The sequence below is a fragment of the Hyaena hyaena genome, unplaced genomic scaffold, assembly GCF_003009895.1.
Source record: "Hyaena hyaena isolate Hyena2069 unplaced genomic scaffold, ASM300989v1 scaffold_368, whole genome shotgun sequence".
NCBI lineage: Eukaryota > Metazoa > Chordata > Mammalia > Carnivora > Hyaenidae > Hyaena > Hyaena hyaena.
The window spans coordinates 1,139,902-1,163,676 of NW_024080989.1; the positions used below are offsets into that span (position 1 = coordinate 1,139,902).

The following is a 23,775-nucleotide window of genomic DNA, read 5'->3' on the forward strand; positions in this document are numbered from 1 at the left end:
TCCCGAGCCCTCCGGGCTGCCCAGAGGGGGCAAGTCCTCAGCCACAGGTTGGGTAGCCTCGGTCGCCTGCTCCAAAGCCGCCCTCTGGGGGCCCCGAAAACGCTGCGCTCAGGGCGCGGGTGGGATGCGGCCCCCACGGAACGGCTGGCGCGGGTCTGGGTCCCGAAGCCCGGTCCTCACCTCCGCCTCATGCTGGTGTGTCCCCCGGCGCCGGCGTCCCCTGGCCGGCCCGGGCCGCCGAGCCCCGCTCCGGGCCCGCAGCCCCGCAAGCCCGCAGCCCCAGCGCGCCAGCCGCAGCGTCCGCGCGGGCAACAGCAGCGGCGGCAGCTACAGCAGCGGCGCCGCCGCCGGTGGCTGGGCGGGCACATGGGAGGGCGGGGGCTGCGGCCCTCGAGCCCCGACCATAGGACCCCGGCCTCGGGGGTGACAAATCCAAGTGCGCCTCTGAAAATGGCACGTGGTTCCCGTCCTTACGGTTGCCGTTGCTACCTACAGGCTCAGACTTTGCCAGAATCTCACGGCTATATGCAAAAGGTAAAGAAACGAGCGGTCGCCACTCCCTTCCTCTTCTCTACCTCCCCGCATGGTCCATATGGTACATTCCTCGAAGCTGGGCCAAGTGCAAGAGGGAGGATTTGATTGGTTGGGAATCTTGGACGGGCGCAAGAAGCCACACAAAATGGCCAATGGGAAAACACGGTGGGCATATCAACCCTGCCAGATGGGGAGAAGAGAGCATTCGTTTAAAGGGAACTTGTTTGTTGCCGTCAAGCCACGACAAAACCAAACCAGAAATTTCCTGCTATCCTGGACAGACCGGAAATAAAGAGATTAGGGGCTCCTAAAATGTTTGGGTTAGACAGCTAAAAGAAAATACGGAGAGAACTGAACCAGACATATGTGTGTGACTCTGGGTAGGTTACTCCGCCTCTCCACCTCAGTTTCCTCATCTACTCCAATATTGGACTAGAAGTGATCTCTGATGGTCTCTCTCATGTTTTGTGATCCTACAATCCTTTGCATGGAATTCACAATATTTACATACATTCTTCAGTATTCGGCAGGCTCCACCACCTTAAAGAACTTTGACCTTCTGACACCAAATCCTTTGTACAGACAGTATAAACCCCATCTTTTATGAAGACGAATTCAATATACTTTGTCCCTCCTCTCTTAAAGCATTCTTCTTATGTGAGGAAAACACCTCAACTCTTTACTATCCCCAGGATCTCATAATTTCTACTCTTGCAAGAGTCATCTCTTCCTTCTCTCTTCCTCCTCAGTATCAAAGTTTCAATTAATAGTTAATTCACCTGTTGAACTGTCCAGAGTCCCTGCCACAGCTCGCTAAAGTCTTCATCAGGGTTGCTGAAGTGCTATCTGAAGTCTCTGGAATGCCATTCAACTATCCATGGCCAATCATGCTTTTTTGGTCACACTACATGTCAAATTCAAGACTTTGAAAACATCCCTTGGGGGCTTAGTCTGCTCTATTTTAGAGCTTTATTCAGGAAGTTAGGACTACGTTTTGACCACCAAACTTCACACCAGCTCCACCTTCATTCTTCAGAACTTTTTGACCTTCCATCATCTGCTCACCCTACATCCACCCAATCTTCTTCCAAATTATAAGGGGTGTTTAGGATATTTTTCTAATAGCTCCACTCTACAACCCCCCTCCCACCCTGCTCATCCTCCAATTATTTCTCCATGAAAACTTCCCAAGTTGATTGACAGAAGCTGCTAGCTTATAGAACTCCCATTTCTAGGGGCGCCTGGGTGGCTTAGTCGGTTAAGCGTCCGACTTTCGCTTAGGTCATGATCTCGCGGTTCGTGGGTTCAAGCCCCGTGTCGGGCTCTGTGCTGACTGCCAGCTCAGAGCCTGGAGCCTGTTTCAGAGTCTGTCACTCCCTCTCTCTCTGACCGTCCCCTGCTCACACTGTCTCTCTCTCTCTCCTAGAAATAAATAAAACATTAAAAAAAAATTAAAAAAAAAAAAGAACTCCCATTTCTATTCTGTGCTACCATGATCCTGAGTTTCTGCCCCAATATGCAATTTTTTTCTTTTTTTTTTTAATGGCACTATGTTTTTCTTAAAATTTTTAATGTTTATTCATTTTTGAGAGACAGAGTGCAAGTGGGGGAGGGGCAGAGAGAGACACACACACAGAATCTGAAGCAGGCTCCAGGCTCTGAGCTCTCAGCACAGAGCCTGATGTGGGGCTCAAACCCACGAACCACGAGATCATGACCTGAGCCAAAGTCGGATGTTTAACCAACTGAGCCACCCAGGCATCCCTCCAACATGCAATTTTTATTGACATAATTACCTCTCTCATTCATTTACAACAGCAGCAGCTTACATTCATTGAATGGTTACTATGTGCTAAGTACTGTTGGGAAGTGCTCTGCATATATCATTTCATTTCACCATCACATCAAATCTATGAAATGCTATTATTATTACTGTTTTGTGGAGAAAAAGTGAGTCTTAGAGAAGCTGATTTGCCCAAGTGTACACAGTAGAGGTCTAACTGTAGTTTCTACCTTCACAGCCCCACAGCACAATACTTACTATCTCCTACTCCTTTTTCTTTTTAAGTTTATTTAAAGTATTTTGTCAGGAGAGGGTGTGAGTGGGAGAAGGGCAGAGATAAGGAGAGAGAAAATATCAAGCAGGCTCTGCACTTTCAGCACAGAGCTACAGAGCTTGATGTGATGCTGGAATTCATGAGCCCTGAGATCATGACCTGAGCTAAAATCAGGAGTTAGAGGCTTAACCGACCGAGCCACTCAAGCACCCAGCTCCTATTTCTTAAGAACCTACTTCATTCTATTCAAGAGATAATGTCATACACTTAAATCATTTTTAACAGTTCTATACCTATAGTATCATTTAAGCCTCAAAACAATTATGTCAGGAAGGTTAAAGGCAGTTTGTCTGCAGTGAGGAAGAAAGCTACAGCTTAGAAAGGCTGACCATTTTGGCTATGGTAACAAGGCTGGTAAATAATGAAGTCTGGTTTTCCAAGTTGTCCGTCTTTCCCATTGAAATCCCTGCTTCCTGAGTGAACACAATCTTTTCACATATAACAAGTAGAGAACAATTATAAGCAACACAGGAACAAATAACAGCAAACCAAACCATAAAATCCAGGGAGAATGGTACCAGCGCTTATTATTACCATAGGCAGAAAACAAGTCAAGGAGGGCTTCTACAAAGAGTGAGAAGCACTATGTATTTCTTTCTACTGGCTTATTGTTTATAATGAGACTATGCCTTTGACACATCTGGCAAATTCAATAGTAAATGGCAACAAAAACTGCACTGCCCCCACCCACCCCCACCCTACCCCGCCCCCCCTCCCCGCCTCGAGCACCTGGAGATAGAGCCAGCACCATGCCTATGAAGAAGGAATCTCTATGTGCAGGGCTGACAGATTCAGGGACATTTCCAAATTGCTGTTTAGTAAAATATCCTGCTCCACTGACACCTGTAACATAGCCCTGAACATAGAAGCTGGGCTAATGATTTCATTCTTTTTTTTTTCAATGTTTTATTTATTTTGAGACAGAGAGAGAAAGAGGCAGTGTGAGCAGGGGAAAGTCAGAAAGAGAGAGAGATACAGAATCCGAAACAGGCTCCAGGCTCTGAGCTGGCTGTCAGCACAGAGCCGGATGTGGGGCTTGAACCCATGAACCGTGAGGTCATGACCTGAGCCAAAGTAAGACGCTCAACCGACTGAGCCACCCAGGCGCCCCTGATTTCATTCTTTTTAAACTGCTGAAATCCTCACAGGGGTGGACACACTGGCAAAATGATGTGGAAGTCAGTAAACTTTTAATATCGATTAAGAAGGCTGAGCATGGTAATTCTGAAGCCAATACTTCTGGGTTGCTCACTGCCTGGTCCAGGACTAGTCAGTCCAGCCAATTTTCACTCCCATTGCTCTCCAGTATTTTCTTATCTCCACAGAGCTCTCAAATGCACTTATCTAAGTGCTTTATTTATGCACTCTAACATTTAGTGAGCACCTACTATTGGCCCAAAGGACAGTCAGATTGTGTGGGGTTATCCTGAAGGATCACACATGAAGTTTATCAATTAGAGAAGTTGATAAACATCAGATCCACTTGCTGAGGAATGGATCAGCCTGAACTCCTGAAAAAGTGTGTGACAGGATTCCATCCCCAGTCTAATTGCAAGCTCATGTTTGAATGGCCATCATCTAGAATAGGAGGAGGATCACTGGGCTGAATTCTGAGAGAAGGCAGGGGGTGGGGTGCAGGGATGTGGGCATATATATTGGGGAGGAAAGTAGAGAAATGCAGGGTGCCCAGAAATAACTAGACATGTATGAAACAGGAGAGGAAATAATATCAATCCACAATTTGGACATTAGAAGAATTGCAGTATAGGGGCGCCTGGGTGGGTTAGTCGGTTAGGGGTCCGACTTTCGCTTGGGTCATGATCTCGCGGTTTGTGGGTTCGAGCCCCGCGTCGGGCTCTGTGCTGGCTGCCAGCTCAGAGCCTGGAGCCTGTTTCAGTCTGTGACTCCCTCTCTCTCGAGACCCTCCCCTGCTCACGCTGTCTCTCTCTCTCTCCTAGAAATAAAAAAATAATAATAATAAATTTTTTAAAAAAATTAAAAAAAAGAAGAATTGCAGTATATTCTGTCTTACTTTTAAGAAAATATTTTTTTCTGATTTCAAAAGTAATACATGTTCATTGTTTAAAAATCTTTCATACAGAAAAGTACAAAAAATTTAAAATTACCTATTACCTTCAACAGCATATCACTGTTACTATTTTAATGTATTTTCCTATATTTTCTTTGTGTATGTGTCTTCTTTTTTTTGTATGTATCTTTTATTTTTTTAAGTTTATTTATTTATTTTGGGTGAGAGAGAGAGAGAGAGAGAGTGAGTGGGAGAGAGGGGCAGTGAGAGAGGGAGAGATTCCCAAGAAGGCTTCATGCTTAGCACAGAGCTGGATGTAGGGCTCAAGCCCACAACCACAAGCTGAAATTAAGAGTTAGTCACTTAACCAACTGAGCCACCCAGGTGCCCCGGTATGTATCTTTTAAATAAAATTTGATCAAACTGCTCTGCAGTCTACTTTCTCCTTAACGAATTTTCCCATGCCTATATATATTATTCTAATTCATTATTTTAAGTGACTAAACTTTAAGTGGCTATACTTAACGTTTCTTAATGAAGATTTTAGTCATTAAGATTATTTCCAATTTTTCCTTATTGTATGTAACTTCAAGGATTATCCATATAGGTAAATGTTTATATATGTCTATGATTATTTTCTAGTATTTCTAGAAATAGAATTCCTTTGTCAAAAGACATGAGTATTTTTAAATGTTTCATTTACATTGCCAAATTGTCTCTCAGGAAGTTTATATCAGTTACTTTCTCACCAGCAAGGTATGATAGGGTTATTTCTCTGAACCCTCACCAATCCTGGGCATTTGTCTTCTTTTGTAATCCTTGACAATTTGACAGATGAAAAACATCTCATTGTTTTAATTATTATAGTGTATTTTTACCTATCAAGGTAATAAATGTCCATTTTTCCTTTCAAGTACCCTGGAATTAAATCGCAAAATGAGTGTTTCCCTTTTCCTCCATTCAACCATTCTTCTCCCAAATCCCTGAAAAAGGATAGAAAAATCAGAGTAGAATCTGCTCAAATGATCAATGCTCAGACAAACTCAGTATCATTTCACCTGAACCAATAAAAAAGATAGTGAAACAGATGGCTCAAAACAACACTTAAATCTATACATTATAATTTTGAAATGGGTAACAAATTCAAGCATAGAAACTTTTTCAGCTAAAATGGGTATCAGTCACCTGAGTTATACTTAGTACTGGCTAATATTAAAATCAGTTTGAGGGGTGCCTAAGTGGCTTAGTCGGGTAAGCATCTGACTTAAGCTCAGGTCATGATCTCACAGTTTGTGGGTTTGAGCCCCACAGTGTATTCTGGGCTGACAGCTTGGAAGCTGGAGGCTGCTTTGGATTCTGTGTCTCCCTCTCTCTCTGCTCCTCCCCACCCCTCTCTCTCTCAAAACTAAACAAAAAATTAATAAAATCAGTTTGCGTTTCTTCAACAACGCCCAATTCTGTTATGGGGTCAAGTCCAAGATGGGCCAACCTGGCAGTCCATCCTTTACATTGAGTGGCTGGCTAATCCACTCACTATTACTCTCAGCTCTTGCTTATCTTTCTTGTTCCTTGGCTTTATCTTTGTTTTGTGGTTGCCTCTACAGATCTCCTTTTCTCCAGCCATCAACAGCCTAATTTCCCATTGAAGAATTTACCCTTCCCCCATTCTCAGTGTAGTTTGGCTGGTATTGATCACAACCTTTCTCTGGATTTGAAGTCAGATACAGGTAGCTCTGGGAGCTGCTGGCAGCCATCTGGGGCCATGAAGTAGAACTGGCCTGCAAGACGAACAAACCAGAAGGAGTGGAGTTGAGAAATGGAGAGAGACAGAGCTGGACCTGGTCTCATCTGTGAGCCCTGAATCAAGTCTCATGGGAAGCCAGTTATATGAAACAGTAATTACCTCCCCCTCCTCCCCCCATTTTAAAAACTTAGATCAGGTCAGCTTTCTCTCGTGGCAAAGCTAAAAAATGCTGACTGAAACACTGGCAGTGGATGGATTCTGTAATCTCATAGGAACTCAGCCCAAGCATTACAAATATCACACCTATTACTGCCACTAGTTCCTTAGAGGTGTTTAGCTTTAAGGCAGCTCCAGGGATATCCCAAGCTACATGTAGCCTAAAGTCTCCTAGGATGCCTTGGACAGGCTCAGCAGCCTATATTGTCTATAGGATAAGACAGTGAAAAGGGAGGAAGAGAATGATTTGATACAATTCTGATTCCTAGGCTACATGCATTGTCATATGGCCCTATGGAAATATGAGGATGTGAAAGCTTGATGTCCTTGCTCCTCTTCTCGTCTACGCCAAAGACTGGTTTGAAACGACAGTCTTCTGGAGAAAAGCTAAGGGGATCATGGACGGGGAAGTCCCAGAGCTGGAAGTTTATCCTGAGTTATGGAGTTTATCCATAGGCTAACATTTCATAGTGCGGTTACAAAATTAGATTTTTAAAAACCAATTAAATCTAACTAATTCTTGATTTGCAAGGATCACCATGCCAAGAAAAAGGAAATTTAAACGCAACCTGAAAAATTTGTAAATCTACTTTTGCATCAATTTTCCATAATACAATGTCAAAAATTAAGAAGTGTTTGCCTGAGGTCATTGGTACGTATGTTCTGTAGTCAGAAATTCTAAGTATGAGCAAGCAAAAACCAAGACAGTCTGTAGAAGAAATCTCTAGTCACTACAGTTGTTGCAAAATAAAATCTAGAATTACCACACTGTAATCATCATCACAATTGAGTTTCCTAGAGTCATAATGTAACTTGCAAGAAGGCTCTTCCCTAATCCAACTCAGACCAAGTTCTTGAAAGGCTCTAGGAAACAGCAAATCTTGCTGTATTTTCTATATGTGTGTGTGTGCGCGCACGTGCGCGCATATGTATGTAAATATATATATGTATACCCTTGTGATTGGTTCCTTTTGCAGTGAGGAGGAAAAGAAACTGTCTTTCCAATTCTACCTTCCTCTGCTGCTTACAGTGCTCTTAAAAATAAAAACATCAGCTTCAATATTCCATGAGGCATAGGTCAAGTTCAGTCCACTTGGGTTATGTTTGAATAGGGCTTATCTTACACAGCTGTTTTCAATTGTGAAAGAGAAAAAAAATAGGGAAAAAGGAATTGAGGAAAGAGAAAAGAGGGGAGAGAGAATATGGTACTGCACATTTAGGAAGTGGAATAATGATAGAAGATGCCCCGGGAAAGCCTCAGAATGGAACTAACAAATTTGAAACTGCTGGTATACAAAGTGGTATTTTTTATTTATTTTATTTTTTTTAATTTTTTTTTATTTTTTTAATGTTTTATTTATTTTTAGGAGAGAGAGAGACAGCATGAGCAGTGTAGGGTCAGAGAGAGAGAGGGAGTCACAGACTGAAACAGGGTCCAGGCTCCGAGCTGGCAGTCAGCACAGAGCCTGACGCAGGGCTCGAACCCACGAACCGTGAGATCATGACCTAGTGAAAGTCGGACGCTTAACCGACTAAGCCACCCAGGCGCCCCCAAAGTGGTATTTTTTTAGATTTAAGAGCACACATCCAAACGGATCAGACTTTTATTTTGATTTGATTTGATTTGATTTGAGGTGGGGGAGGGGGGCATGAGAGCAAGGAGAGGGGTGGAGGGAGAAAGAATCTTAAGCAGGCTCCACAACCAGCATGAGATTATGACCTGAGCCAAAATCAAGAATCAGATGCTTAACTGACTGAGCCACATAGGCACCTCTTCTTTCTCTTTCTTTCTTCCTTTCTTTCTCCTTCCTTCCTTCCTTCCTTCCTTCCTTCCTTCCTTCCTTCCTTCCTTTCCTTCTTTTTAAACTTTCCTTTCCTCCTTTTCTCCTTTCTCTCTCTCTCTCTCTCTTCCTAGAGAGTGTGTGGATCAGCCTTTTACAGAGAAGGAAAAGATGTCAAATCTTCCTTTGTCCAGTGCCTACTGAGGGCATATACAGAATCCCAAATCCTCTTTACTGTAACCTACTTGAGATCATTGAAGTTCTGTTTGATTTAAGCTTCTGATTCTTTTTCATTCATTCATCATGTCACGACGGGAAGGCACTTGTTGGTACTGAAGGCATTCCAAGATCAAGTAGACATAGGGTCTTGACCTCAAGGAGCTAACAATAAAGCAGGGAAAGTGAGACACAGATAGAAAATGGTCTGTGTCAGGTGGAAAGTACTATCTTGTGATACTAAGAAGGCTTCCGTTTAAGAGATCAGGGAAGTTTTATGCAGGGGTTATTTGAGTGGTCCCCCAACAGAGAGGTATAGAATAAGGCATTCCAAGAAGTGAGGGCCCTTTTCCCCTCGTTCCAGTTCTTACATGCAGAGAAGAATCAGAGATCCGCCCCCTCACCAGCGCCAACCTTATCAGAGTTTTTGGAAAGCACCTCAGTGCCCCACGGGTGGAGCAGATTGAAGGGTTAAAAAGAAACAATTTGAAAGGATAAACATCTAGGTGGAGAGAGGGATGGATGGAGTTTGAGCTTATCTTCTTTTTACTTATTTGTGAACTTTCTTTCATTTGGGGAAAGAATGGACTATGGAACGCATTTTTGTAATGAGAAAAAATAAAAATAATTTAAATAACAGCCCCACTCTCCTCCAAAAAGAAGAGAAAAGCAATAAGAAGAGAATCCACATCTTTTCTACATTTAATGGTATTTTGAGTCCTCTAGCCACCTCTATGATCACAGGTCTTTAGTCTTGCCAGAGTTTTGTCCTGCTTAGAAACCCAGCCTAGATGCATCAACAAGAGCTGCACCATGTTTCAGGTTTGCCCCCAGAGAGTATGTCATGGCAAAATCATTGGCTTTAATAATACCAGAGGCAGTGAAATAAAATTTCTAAGATAGCTTAGGCCCTTTGGGCCAGAGGTCCCTAACCTTATCTAAAAGAGAAGTTACTTTCATTGTCTGCAAATCTTGAATTCCTGACAGTGAATGCCTTAAGGAAGGAGTGGGGACAGAAGATAGCTGAGGTTCACCACTATTGACTCCATCTCTTGTCTGCTTGCTGGGAAGCCTTATTAAAAACTTAGGAGGAGGAAAGGGGGTGCAAGCTGAGTTAAGACTAGGTAATGGCAGGTGGTCTGAAAGTTCTATGGTATAAGCTTAAGCTTTACTACTGGTGTGTCACTAATGGGTGCCACATAGTGATGCCCTCTGCTCTCAGGGCTTCCCAGTAAGACCAGGAGTGGCCAGAGCCTCCCACCAAGCCCCCTCCTGTGGGAATAACTTGTCCATTCACCCCAGGGTACTGGTCAAATACATCTTCTATGTGTATCATAACATAGCACACATACAGAGAACACTGAGATATAAATTCAGTATGTACAGTTACACCACAATTGACTAGTCTGGAATGCTGTCTTATGGAAAGTAATCTGAAAACAACAACAGCAAGCATTCACAGAGCTGTTCCTTTGTTCCCCATCTTAGGATGCTCGATGCATTAAATCCATGGTGGATATCACCAGCCTTTGCCTGCTCAGCATCCAGGCCCTCTTGAACTGGATGTAGGCCCACCTACATCTTCTGTAGGAATGGTCTTTCCCCACTGGATGGAGGCCTGTGGGCATGACAACGAAGGCACTTTGTTCTCCACCTACGAGGTAGACAGCACAGGGCCCAGCCAATGCCAGGCTGACTTCTCTTCCTATAATTTCAGTGTTAAGCAGAGAGACACAAGAATGGAAAGTAACCTGAACTGATATATCCAGTTGTGAATATCCTGAAGAAGGAAGCTGGTTATCTTTCTATTCTCTAGATCCCATTAACTGCCCTGGTCCTCATCCTTTTCAAGACCTAGTAATATACTTTTTATTTAACTGTGCTAGCTAATCCATACTCTTCCAATAAGTTTCTCCTGCTCTCCCCAAAGTTAGACCTTAAGTCTATCTCTGTTGTTTGCAACGACAACAAAATCCAAAGATATAAGCTAACCTTCTTAAGAACCTCATGGTGTGTCATTATTATCTCTATTTGGAGAGATGTAAAAAATTTGCCCAAGGTCACACAACTATTGAGTGGCACCCACAATCAGAATTTTAAACCAAGTCCATCTGACAAGGAGTCATAAGAAGAATACAGATTTCCTTTCCCTAAATATGAAATTTATTATCTCTGCAGAGTTAATTCAGTAAACTAATTGATGCCTTGTTTAGTCCAAAGATTATTGCTTCTGAGTTGACCCAAGTACAATTTCCCCCTCCCTCCTACTCTCTCTCTCTCTTTCACACACACACACACACACACACACACACACACACACACACACAGAGTTTGGTTTATGGGGTTTCCCCTCATATCTCTATCCTCCATCTGTGTCCTGAGGTCTTCTCTGTGGAAGGCCTATAAGAAAATGCATATGCCCTTAAGAAAAGGATCATAGGGGGTACATAAATAGGCATACAATCTAAATCTTCCACCCAATATGCTTTTAGAGAAGGGAGAGAGCAAAAATTTTCATTCCTCTTAAGGAGGATAAAAATGAGGCACAGAGACACTAAATGTCTATCTTCAGGTTACACAGCAAACCAAAGGCTAAAAGGGACACAGAAATTATACACTGATCCATTTGGTGTTAAAATACCAGAGCCTGGAAGAGAAAGAGAAGGTTTTTGTGGCTTGGGTGGCCCGTCAGTTAAGTGTCCAACTCTTGATTTCAGCTCAGGTCATGATCTCACGGCTCATGAGTTCAAGCCCCACATCAGGCTCTGTGCTGACAGAGCCTGAGGCCTGCTTCAGATTCTATGTCTCCCCCTCTCTCTGCCCCTCCCTGGCTCTCTCTCTCTTTCTCTCTCAAAAATAAATAAACATTAAAAAAAATTTTTTTAAAGAAAAAGCAGGTTTTCTAAGTGGCTGGTTTTCTTTCTGCCCTCATCTCTTCCCTCCTTTCCTCACTTCCCTTCTCAAGTCAATTAAAACAGCTCTATCATTTAAACAACTACATTAGGGACACCTGGGTTCGGTGGATTAAGCATTGGACTTGCTCAGGCCACGATCTCACAGTTCATGGATTCAAGCCCCACATGGATTCAACCCACATTGGGCTCTGTGCTGACAGCTGAGAGCCTGAAGCCTGCTTCAGATTCTGTGTCTCCCCCTCTCTCTGCCCCTCCCCTGCTCACACTCTGTCTCTGTCTCTTTCACCATCTGGGTGGCTCAGTCAGTTAAGTGTCTGACTTCGGCTCAGGTCATGATCTCAGGGTTCACGGGTTAAAGCCCCGCGTCGGGCTCTGTGCTGACAGCTCAGAGCCTGGAGCCTGCTTCAGATTCTGTGTCTCCCTCTCTCTCTGACACTCCCCTGCTCACGCTGTCTCTTTCTCTCTCTCAGAAATAAATAAAGCAGTAAAAATTTTTTAAATAAAAATAAACGTTTAAAAAATTAAACATCTACATTAGGCACATTTCTAAGAAAATTTCCCCAGATCTCTGTATTCTACACCTCGTCTTTCTCTCCAGAACTGTGACATACTCCAAATAATCTTATAATTCTTTTATGGGGAAAAAGCTCCAAAGATGTGTTCCCTATGCTGTAAAAATTAAAGTCCTTTTAAAATATACAGATAAGGGCAAAGTGTTATTTGTACTGAGATTTCTGATGCTTTTTCAGAGATAAATTCAGGTTTTTCTAGGACTGAGATTGTGAAAAACACAACTAAAAGACCTAATTAGTTAACAGATATTATAAACGGCCTGCCGTAAGCAAGGAATTTACCCAAATAGACATTAGCTCATAACAAGAGTGAAAGAAAATCCATACAGCTTGAATTTATTCAACATAATTATGACTCTCATGATTTTCTGGTTTCTAGGACCAAGAAAACAAAATTGTGACATATAATATCTGGGATTTCTTTTCTTCTTTACATTCATTTCTTTGAATTGTGAAGGTTTTAAGGGTTCTTTGTTATTGAAATGGCAATATACAATAGCAAGTGAATTCTTAAAACTTAAAAATCATCTTGAATACATCACTTTAGCACAGCAACCTGCACGTGAATATTTTGTCTTCCAGGTGCACACACATTAAAGTTACAAACATGATATGTTTGCTATTTTGTTTTGTTGTCCATTTAATCATAAATCTTTTCCATGTTTCTTTATTCATATCTCTGGATTTAAGCTTTTGTTATGAATGCAAAATATTCCATTGCGTTGATGTACCACACATTTTTTCACTATTCCTCTAATGTTAGACATTTCAGCTATTTCTAATTTTTTTCCTTTTAAAGCTAACACAGTAGAAGATATCTTTCATGCATTTGGAATTTTAAAAATCTTTTGTCGGGAAAAATTCCAGGATATAGTACTTCTAGGGCTTTTCCTTTACACTGTCATGTTGCATTCCCCCCAATTTTTACCTATTGCACTCTAAATAACATTATATTGTTTTTAAAATTTGTTAATTATTAGCAAAAAAATAAAACAGTATCACAGAGTTGTTATAATTTGCATTTTTGATTGCTATCAAAATAAATACATATCTATGTGTTTGCTCATTTACTTCCTCTTGTGAGTGAATTTCTTTTTATGGACCCTGAATTTGTCCACAGTTTTCACCCCCAGTCAGGTTTATGGAGGTATAATTTACATATTATAAAATTTACTTTTTTAGAGTAGAGTTCTGGCTTTTAACAAATATATGCTGTTATAAAATAGTTCTTTTATCCCTGAACTTTCCTTGTTCCCCTTTGTAGTCAGCTTCTCCCTCACACCTCTAGCTCCTGGCAATTGCTAATCTTTTTTTTTTCTCTTTATTTTTGCCTTTTCCATGTCATGTAAATGGAATCATAGTGTATAGTGTTTTTTTGTTTTTTTTTTTTAATTCTGAAGGATGTTTTTTGGTAGTATTCAAAATACTTTCTTAAAGGTTTGGTTCAATGTAAGAGAGCAATAGGAGGGACAGACGTTGTAATTCTCCCTCAGTTTCTTGTATCACCACACCTGGAATAAAGAGCCTTTTAGAAATGAGCCTTAAAAAAAGCACAAGTCAATGCTTAACTCTTTCTGCTTCTCCCTTTCCAATACCCCATCTCCCTTTCTCTCTCTCTCTCTCCCTCTGTGTGTGTAAGCAGGGGAGAAGGGCAGAGAGAGAGAGACAGAGAGACAGAGAGAGGGTGAGAGAGAGAGAATCTTAAGCAGGCTCCATGCTCAGCACCAAGCCTGATGCAGGGCTCGATCCCATGACCCTGGAATCAAGACCAGAGCCAAAATTCAGAGTTGAACACTCAACTGATTGAGCCACCCAGGCACCCCTAAAGACGTTAACTTTTAGTCTATAATACATAATGCAAATATTTCCCCCACTCTCTTCATTTTTTTGGTCAAATTTTAAATTTAAATTTGAATGAATAGTTCCCACCTCATGGATTCCTTATTGATTCAAAATAAACCATGGATATAAAATATATTGAATTCTATTTTTTTGGCTAGCTGTTCTAGAATTTGACTTTTTAATATTTAATTTTGATTCAACTTTAGTTTTGGCCAGTGTTTGCGGTAAGGCAAAGACTTTAAAACATTCTCAGATGTGACCTCCAATAGGAAATACATCTTGCATCCTGACTCAGTACACACAAACAAGATATACACAGAGATAAAACTGAAACACATGTTTTAGGAAACAAAGTTTCCCCTCACTGAAGGGGATACACTCTGATATTTTCTATTCTATTCTATTCTACTTGGTTTTCTTTTTAAAATGCTGGTCATGACTCACGAAACTGATTTCATTACTCACTGATGAGTCTGAAAAAGTATAAAATAGGATTTTATTAATGTATCACATTCCTGTTAAGTATTCGCACTCTACACTTGGGTGACACCTGAAAATGAATGGATATATATGGATTAAATCAGGTCAATTGGACATTTTCTTCCAGGGTCCTGTTGAAGCAAATTGCCCCTTTTCATAGACTAGATAATTGGTGGTCACAGTAGAGAGGGGCATGCTTTTGCTCGTCCCAATTTAGTCAGCTAGGACTGGCAGCCTTCACAGGGTTGGCCTGGCCTGCCCTGTGAAGTAGATCAGCTCTGAGGTGGCCTGTTGGGAGAGGGTCTTTGGGTTTGAGGTAGCAGAAGCCACTGTGAGCCATCTTTCATGTGGAATTAGTGAAAAGCAGCTCCAGTTCATCTGAGAGAGCTAAGAGCAGGCAAGGTGAAGCATGCCTACCGCCTGGCTTTGCCAAGTAAATGCTGGGGAAAGACTGTGTGAGGCCCATGCTGGGTAAGTGAAGACATTGTCTCAAGAGGTCAGGTGGACTCCATGAGGAGACAAAAATGTGTTGGGTGTGTGGCTGTGCACAGACTGGAAAAACAATGACTAAAGGGAAGGATGGAGATTGTTATAACTATCTTGGGTTGTTTAGAGAGAGGCACCAAGAAAGGGCTTGTCTAAGTCAGAGCCTGAGAATGGGGAGACAAATAGTCCTGTGTAGCAGTGTGGGAGAGCTATGGTCATTCTGTAGTCAGGAAATACCGCCCAGCCACTTGCTCAGTGGCCCTGGCACATAAGGTTTTGTGATCCACATTAGGTAGCCTTTTATTATCTTTAAACAGCATCTTAATTCTTTTGCCTATTTATTAGGTGAATGACTGAGGCTTGCTGAGGGTTTCAGAAGATACAGTACTTTCATACCTATTCCTCAAGAAGATCATAACTATTTCTCTATTTAACCAAAATTGAAGAGCATAAGGCAGCTTTGATGGGTGAATTTCTGGCTGTAGTTTGGTAGATGATGCTTAATAGTGTATTTAAAATTCTAACTTCTCGGGGCGCCTGGGTGGCTTAGTCGGTTAAGCGTCCGACTTTCGCTTAGGTCATGATCTCGCGGTTCGTGGGTTCGAGCCCCGCATCGGGCTCTGTGCTGACTGCCAGCTCAGAGCCTGGAGCCTGTTTCAGTCTGTGACTCCCTCTCTCTCTGACCCTCCCCTGCTCATGCTGTCTCTCTCTCTCTCTCCTAGAAATAAATAAAACATAAAAAAAATAAATAAATAAAATAAAATTCTAACTTCTCATGCCCAGAGTTTTGAGGCCTTACCTAACTTCCTTGAGCACCTTAGGTATTGCTGTGTAGTTTCTGCCTCCCACCTGCTTTACAGGACTTATGAATATTCATGAGATAATATTAGAATGTGAGCATTGGAAGAACGTCCCACAACAAGGTTTGCCTGCCAGGCTTCAATAGTACTTGTAAGAGGGCTCACCCTGGTGCCTGAATTTTCAGGGAAACTAAGGTTTTAGATTTTCCCTTAAGTTTGGGAGGAGTTCAAACCATTCGGGAGTTTGGCCTGGGAAGGATAATGCTTTATAATTCTTAGGTTATCTTACGGTTGCTTTTCCCTTCTTTAGAGTGACCACTGCATTCCTAACTCCTCCTGTACTTTCTATGTTTGTTCTCCTTGAAATGAGTGGAAGATTTACACAGGTGACCCTGGTTAGTACTAACAGATATGAAGTCTATACATCTACAGGGAGCCATGGCTTTCACCCTACAGACTTGCAAAGGCACACATCTCTCCTTCCCCTTGCCCTGGAATGTAATAAATCAGAACATTTCATTTAGTGAGAAAACCTGTTGTGAGAGAGATGTTTGCTCCCTCCCTCCTCTGAAACATCACCTTCATCCTGAGCCTCTTTGAGCATCTAGATCCCTGGCATCTGTCTTTGCATGTAGCTTCTAGGCAGTCACGACAATGATATACCCTGTCCTACAACAGCACCTTATTTGAGAAGCTTAGTTTAATTGTCAGTTCAACCGGAAAATTGTCATCCTAATCCACTGGAATGGTGGATCGCAAATTTCATTCATTAGGGTCACCTGGGAGCTTTAAAAAAATTCCACTGTTTAGGCTGTATCCCAGATCAAGTAAGTCAGAATCTCTGGCGATGGGACCCAGGCATCAGTATTTTTTTAAACTCCCCAGGTGTTTCAACATGCATTCAGGATTGAGAACCACTGCAGAGTATTGCAGGGACCCAGCAGTTCAGCCTTCTGTTTATCTTGCATTTTAGCAAGATTTTGCCTTTCCTTCGAAAGGAATCTTTTTTTGTTATGTTTTTTTAAGGTGTATTTATTTTTGAGAGAGGAGGGGGAGGGGCAGAGAGAGAGAGGGACAGAGAGAATCCCAATCAGTCTCTGCACTGTCAGCATGGAGCCGGATGTGGGGCTCGAACTCACAAACCGTGAGATCATTACCTGAGTTGAAACCAAGAGTCTGACGCTTAACCGACTGATCCACCCAGGCGCCCTGAAAGGAATCTTTATGACAATAAAAACTCTTAAGTAGTTGATTACAGTGCTAGACCAATAAGAAAGCTTTTTGGGGGGGTGGAGGGTGGAGAGGAACGAGACGGGTTGGCTTTCAAGGAAAGAACTTCATACACACAAAGTATTTTGCTATGGAATTGTAATCATTCAATACTATAAAGCAAGATACAGTCCCCTAGAAGTCGGTTGGCCCTTCCCTTTGCTACCTGGAAGGAATGAACTTGACCATTCTTTTGTTACAAATCTCCAAGAGAGGGAGTGCGCTGCATCCCGCGCAGCCTCCCGGTACATGCGTATCTGTGCCTATTTCATGCGTGGACTGTGTACTTAGCTGTGTGGGCAAGCGCTGGCGCCCTCTGCTGGAGTAAAGTAGATTTCTCTCCTCGCGTAACAATTGTTTCTTTTGGCTGAGGTAATGGATTCGTTTCCTTGAGATCACTAGAAAGGACGCGGTTTCGACAAGGACTTCCTGGCATTCATTCCTCTGACATTTGGCAAGCCACTGGTTTGCCTGGGGACGTTATTTCTTTGATTGAAGGAATGGAACACAAAGCAAATTGGATGAATGTGCTGGGAAACTGAGCCCGGCTCCTTCTCTGATAGGTTTTGGAGCTTTTATTTGTGATGCTTGCATCGGCACCAATGGGGTATTGTGTGGTAATGGAGACAACCAAGACTACCGTGTGGCTCCCACTGGTTAAGGAAGTCGTGCATTTAAAGAGAGACAACCCAAAGATGTCAGAAGGGAAAATGCTTCCCAATCATAAGCAATTTAAAGATGTGATTTTTTTTTTTTTTTAAGGCAGCAATCAAGACATATAACCTCGTCATTTGGGAGATTTGTTCACCCGAAGGAAGACTTGATGGTACTCACCAGTTAGGGCTTCAAAGGGCATCTCCTCGATACGTAATAAATGCTGGCTCTCCACCGTCAGTCGGTCCTCAGAATGCAGGTGGTGCTGCTATGGCTGCACACATCACAAGTGCTGCACACTCCACCTTCCCGCTGGACCACCCGCCGGAGGTTAGCATCCGGAGTCTCCAAGGTACAGCCTTTTCTCCCCCTTGTCCCTTCGCTGCAATTCTCTCTCAAAGCACAGGGATTAACAGTCGAGGCAACGAGGAGGAATGAAATCCTGGGTGTCTGCCTCTCGCTGCTCGTCCTCACCGCTGCATCTCAGTTGAGGTTTGAGAAGTCGGTGCTGCAGAGCGGGATGCTGGCTCGTCACGGTTGCTATGGTGACCAGGAGCAGGCTCCTGGACGGCGGCTGGGGAAGGCAGTGAAGAGGTAACAGTTGAGTGATGACGTGCTAGAGTCTCCTGGGATCTGTTGAGCCACAAAAGCGCTTAGAGAAGCGGAATTCCTGGATGGTACTGTCCAGAATATCTGTTCCTCAGCTTCAAACCAAAACCAAAACCAAACCCTCCTTCCTTAGGGATTCTTTCCCGCCCCTCCTCGCCGATCCCTACCTCAACACACACCCTAGCATTTTAAGGCTTGGAAATTCCAGCGCTATTTTGATGTTCCTTGCCCCAGGGAATCTGCATGGCTCCCTGAGGGAAGGGTGCAGTTGCATGAAGTCTCTTAAGGGCTCCTGATCTACATCCCTCTCCTTTTTCTGGGAAGGGCTCCTGCTGCTGGAGTCTCAGGAATCATCTTTCACACTTCCAAATGACGCCCCCTGGATTGTCATAGCCCACGGAACTTGACAGTAATCTGCCAAGCACTAAAAGATGGAGGCCTGGATAGATTTGAACAAATTCCTTTCAGGATTTGCTTATTATAATTATAGCATTATAGGGGCGCCTGGGTGGCTTAGTCGGTTAAGCGTCCGACTTTCGCTTAGGTCATGATCTCGCGGTTCGTGGGTTTGAGCCCCGCGTCAGGCTCTGTGCTGACTGCCAGCTCAGAGCCTGGAGCCTGTTTCAGAGCCTGTGACTCCCTCTCTCTCTGATCCTCCCCTGCTCACGCTGTCTCTCTCTCTCTCCTAGAAATAAATAAAAATATTAAAAAAAATAATTATAGCATTATAATCAGAGCGGAAAGAAGCCTTAAAGATTATTTCATCTTCAAGGATCATTGGCTTCAGTATGATATCCATCTCAGGTCAGCTATATGGTCAAAAGCAGATTTAACTCCAGCCAGAACTCCCAGAAGAGAGCTGACCCTTGCCTGATGACTTTGAGAAGGGGCTCTTGCTTGTCCAAAGGGTATCCTTTAATCACATCATTGTCTACCTCATTAATTAGTGTTCCCCTCATTTCCATAGTCATTAGAATGAAGAGTAGAACTGACAGGATCAAAGCTGTAGTGCAGAGGTGGTCCCTGCTTGTCCTCGTGAGCCCACTCACCTCTGCAGCTGTCTCTGTCCCACCTATAGATCTGCAGGTGTTTTGCTCTAGTTCTAGAATAAGGGAGGGAATACACTTTCCTGAGCTCTGACAAATGTTCCTGGGCTTTTCATGGGTTGTTTCATTTAATCCTCCTATCAACTTGTGAGATTTTACGTCACTGGTTTATAAATTAAGAACATAAAAGCACAAAAAGTATCTTCCTTGCATGTGTAAGGGTATTCAGCTAGAGACATGGCAAAGCTGGAATTGCTGCCCTGTTCTGTTTGACATGATAATGGAAGGTATGGGGCCATCTGGGTTTAGCCCAAGTGGAGTTTAGGGAAAACTACTTGGGATGTCCAGAATCACTAATAATTTCTCCCACTTCTCATGTATGGTTTTCATCTATTTCCACTGTTTTTTTTTAAAAAATAAAATGTTTATTTTAGAAAACTTGAAAAATGTAGCAACATAGAGGAATAAAAATCATCCATAATCCTACCACCCAAAGAAAACTATGATTAGGGGCGCCTGGGTGGCTGAGTCTGTTAGGTGTCCAACTTCGGCTCAGGGCATGATCTCGTGGTTCACGAGTTCGAACCCCGTGTTGGACTCTGTGCTGACAGCTCAGAGCCTGGAGCCTGCTTGGGATTCTGTGTCTTCCTCTCTCTGTCCTTCCCCTGCTTGCACTGTCTTTCTCTCTCAATAATAAATAAAACTTAAGAAAAAAATGGTTTTTTAAAATAAAATAAAATAAAGTTATCTCTACACTCAAGATGGGGCTCAAACTCACAACTCTAAGACCAAGAGTTGCATGCTCCCTGACAGAGTCAGCCAGGTGCCTTAAGACTTTATTTTTTATTTTACTTTTTAAGAATTTTTTGTTTATTTATTTTTTAAGGGGGTGGGAGGGGCAGAGAGAGTGGAGACAGAATGTCCCAACTGGGCTTCTTGCTGTCAGCGCATAGCCCGATGTGGGGCTCAAACTTACAAACCATGAGGTCATGACCTGAGCTGAAGTTGGACACTTAACCGACTGAGCCCCCTAGGAGCCCTGAGACTAGCTTTTTAGAGTAGTTTTAGGTTCACAGTAAAACTGAGGGGAAAGTACATAGATTTCCCATATACTTCCTGTCCTTATTGTAACTACATTGACACATCATTATTATCCACATAATTTATCTTATGGTTCATTTTTGGTATTGCATATTTATGGATTTTGACAAATATATAATGATATGCATCAATCATTATGATACCACCTATTTTCATTGCTCTAAAAATCCTCTGTATTCTGCTTATTCATCCTCCAACCCCTAGCAACCACAGATCTTTTTATTGTTATTACTGTCTCCGTAATTTTGCCTTTTCCAGAATGTCATATAGTTGAAGTCATACAGTCCCTAACCTTTTCAGATGGACCTCCTTCACTTAGTAATATACATTTAAGTTTTTCATGACTTGATAGCTCATTTATTTTTAGCACTGAGTAATATTCTATTGTGTGAATGTACCACATTTCATTTATCCATTCACCTACTGAAGGAGATCTTGGTGGCTTCCAAGTTTTGTTAACTATGAATAAAACTGCTTTAAACACTAATATACAGGTTTTTATGTAGTCATAAGTTTTAAATTCCTTTGGGTAAATACCAAGGAACATGACTGCTAGATCATATGCTGAATATGTTTAGTTTTGTAAGAGAGTGTCAAACTCTCTTCTAAAATGGCTGCACCATTTTGCATTCCCATTAACAATGAATGAGAGTTCCAATTGCTCCACATCCTTGTCAGCATTTGCTGTTATCAATGTTCTAAATTTTGGCCATATTAATTTCATTGTTGTTTTAATTTGCATTTCCCTGCAATGATGATGTGAAACATCTTTTCATACGCTTATTTGCCATCTGTATACTTTCTTTGGGAGAGGTCTGTTAAGGTCTGTGGCCCATTTTTCAACTGGATTGTTCACTTTTTCACTGTTGTATTTTAAGGGTTCTTTGTAAATTGTGGATAATAATTTTTTTTTCAGATGTGTCTTTTGCAAATATTTTATCCCAGTCTGTGGCTTCTCATTCTTTTAGTACCTTCTCTTGCAACTAGAAATATTTAATTTTAACAAACTCCAAGATATCAATTATTTATTTTACAGATCGTACCTTGGGTGTTGTATCTAAAAATGAATTACTGATTAAAAAAAATCTAGGAGTTTTATAGTTTTGCATGTTAACATTTAGCTCTGGTGCCCATTTTCAGTTGATTTTTTGTGAAAGGTATAAGGTCTGTGTCTAGATTCTTTTTTTTTTTTTTTTTTTTTTTGCATATACATGTTCAGTTATTCCAGGAGCATTTTTTGAAAAGACTGTCTGCACTTATTGTATTGTCTTGGCTTCTTTGGTGCAGATCACTTGACTTCATTTATGTGGGTCTATGTCTGTGCTCTCTTTTCAGTTCTATTGATCTGTTTGTCTTTTTTTTTTTTTTCATCAATACCATACTGTCTTGATTATTGTAGCTTTCTAATAAGTCATGAGATCATGTAGTGTCAGTCTTCTGACCTTCTTTTCCTTCAATATTGTGTTGGATATTCTGGGTCTTTTGCCTCTTCAAATAAACTTTCAAATCATTGTGTCAGTATCTACAAAATAACTTACTATGAATTTGATTGGGATTACATTGAGTCTGTAGATCAAGTTGGGAAGGATTGACATCTTAAAAATAGAGTCTTCCTATCCATGAACACTTCTCCATTTATTAGCTCTCCTTTGATTTCACTATCAGAGTTTTGTAGTTTTCCTCACATAGGTCTTGTACATATTTTGTTAGGTTTGGGGATCCTAATGTAAGGTATAAAGATTTTGAAGACTTTCTAATCCTCCTGTCTAGTGGAGATTTCTGAATCAATGGCCCCTCCACAGGGCATGCACAATCCCATCCACTCACACCTTTCCCAGTATCTGGTGTGCCCACAGCTGGCATTTGGCATTCAAATTGTTTCTCTCACAAACCCTTTAAGAAATTGGAGTTAGCTGTTTTCAGGGGTTTTCTGTTTGTTTTATTCAGAAAAACACAATAGCTCTTTATTATTTTTAAATGCTCTATAAGTAGCATAGCCCCTGCACAAGGATGACATGCAAATTTGTAAAGCATTCCCTATTTTTTAAAAAAAGCTCTACAAGCAAAGACAAATATCATATGACTTCACTCATAGGAATGCTTTAAGATACAAAATGGATGAACATAAGGGAAGGGAAGCAAAAATAATTTAAAAGCAGGGACGGGGACAAAAGCATAAGAGACTCTTAAATATGGAGAACGAACAGAGGGTTACTGGAGGGGGTGTGGGAGGAGGGATGGACTAAATGTGTAAGGGGCTTTAAGGAATCTACTCCTGAAATCATTGTTGCACTATATGCTAACTAACTTGGATGTAAATTTAAAAATAAATTAAATAAAAATTTTTAAAAATTTTAAATGCTCCAGAAGCAAGAAATAGTAAAACACTAGGCTTTAGGAAGGAAAAATTTGAGACAGAAGTGGTAAGCTTTCCAGGATCTTATAGTAAGTCAGTGTTGCTGGGACTTGAAGCTTATTCACTGTTGACTCTGGCAATGGCCTCAGCCGCATTCTGTTATAGAAAAGCTGCCTTTGATTTCCCTCTGATCCCTGCATTTTATTTTTTTAAGTTTATTTATTTATTTTTGAGAGAGAGAGAGAGAGAACACTAGCAGAAGAGGGGCAAAGAGAGAGGGAGAGAATCCCAAACAGGTTTCATACTGTCAGCACAGAGCCCATGTGGGTCTTGATCCCACGAACATGAGATCATGACCTGAGCCAAGGTCAAGAGTTGTACACTCAACTGACTGAGCACCCACTCCAGATCCTCGCAGTTTAGTTCAGTGTTTAGCACTAACTGGATGATTAAATAAATTTAATAATGATGTCAAAGAGGGTTGGGCTTGGATGATGAAAACTTCTGAAGAAAAGCAACTAGAGTAATAGAACTCTCAAAGGTTGGGAGATAAGGCTGCTTGATGTCACTGATGATCTGCCAAAGTGAAATGTAAGGAACACCAGCCTAATGCTGGCTCCATTCTTCCTTTGCAGAAGATGGCAAAAGAGGGAGGACATGTAAAGGATGGTGGGGTTAGGTACAACACTGACTTCTTCAAGCCATTCATTTATGCATGCATTTGTTCATTTAAAATAAGCTTTACACCCAACATGGGGCTTGAACTCATGACCCTGAGGTTAAAAGTTGCATGCTCTACCAACTGAACCAGCCAGGAACCCCATCCAAGTCTTTTAAGCATTTTTTTATCCCTCCATAGAAGAAGTTAGATGTGACAGGGTGAAAGGTGGATTATTTTTGACTATTTAAAAGTTTACCTTGTAAATCCAGATTATACTGAAAGGTTTTTGCTCTCAGCTATAGGTGTAAGGCTGCTGCAAAACTGGTAAGAGTGGGTACATTGTGGTA

The 23,775-nt window shown here is 41.7% G+C and overlaps 1 protein-coding gene across 5 annotated transcripts in view; it reads right to left on the reverse strand.

The window, feature by feature from the left end:
• The window catches only part of MICAL3 (microtubule associated monooxygenase, calponin and LIM domain containing 3), a 271,709-nt gene that overhangs the window by 206,116 nt on the left and 41,818 nt on the right, over positions 1 to 23,775 (reverse strand). For 2 of the 5 annotated variants that reach the window (XM_039249995.1, XM_039249994.1), the window contains exon 1: positions 181 to 264. The gene's annotated coding sequence lies outside the window, so the exon portion shown is untranslated. Of the gene's footprint in view, positions 1 to 180; positions 270 to 17,835; positions 18,230 to 23,775 lie in introns of those variants that run through there. The other 3 variants (XM_039249998.1, XM_039249996.1, XM_039249997.1) reach the window with 3 other exon arrangements.